Source organism: Amblyomma americanum, chromosome 6, assembly GCF_052857255.1.
Source record: "Amblyomma americanum isolate KBUSLIRL-KWMA chromosome 6, ASM5285725v1, whole genome shotgun sequence".
Taxonomy (NCBI): Eukaryota; Metazoa; Arthropoda; class Arachnida; order Ixodida; family Ixodidae; genus Amblyomma; species Amblyomma americanum.
Window position 1 is genome coordinate 124,942,202 of NC_135502.1, and position 539 is coordinate 124,942,740.

The 539-nt window shown below is 49.7% G+C and overlaps 1 non-coding gene across 1 annotated transcript; it reads right to left on the bottom strand.

The window, feature by feature from the left end:
• Positions 1 to 465: 465 nt before the first annotated feature.
• TRNAS-GGA (transfer RNA serine (anticodon GGA)) lies at positions 466 to 539 on the bottom strand. Its single transcript has one exon. It is a non-coding gene; the product is annotated as a tRNA-Ser (tRNA).

Genomic DNA, 539 nt, shown 5'->3' on the forward strand with positions numbered 1-539 from the left:
ACCTCCGAATATCGCGTCCGGTGCTCTTACCAACTGAGCTACGGCGAAGGCTCTCCAATCTGCTGCTCTCCTGGGTATTTATGTTCACTGGGTGTAAGCGAGCCTTGAGAGTGTTCACCAGCGCCACCCTCGACCATAGCGGCGGACGTAGAACGTCCTGGAATACCGCGAGCGTGCCGTAGAACATCATCGGCGAGGGCGGAAACTGTGCGAGAGCCCTCTTATGCTACCTATGGCATCAAGACTGCCTGAACCGAGACCCTCGGTAAGCTATTAGCAGACAAGTTAAATGAAATGAGGGGCCCGTTTGACAAATTTATGAAGGGAGCCAACAGTCACCGAAACCAAGGTGCATATCGGAACGTTAATTTTTTCTTATGTGTTATGCTTATCAGTGGGATAATAATACTTAGATTAATAAATCGCTTAAAGAAAATTACTTATAAAGCAGCAGAAAAACAACCATGCCGCCGGTGGGATCCGAACCCACGACCTCCGAATATCCCGTCCGGTGCTCTTACCAACTGAGCTACGGCGAC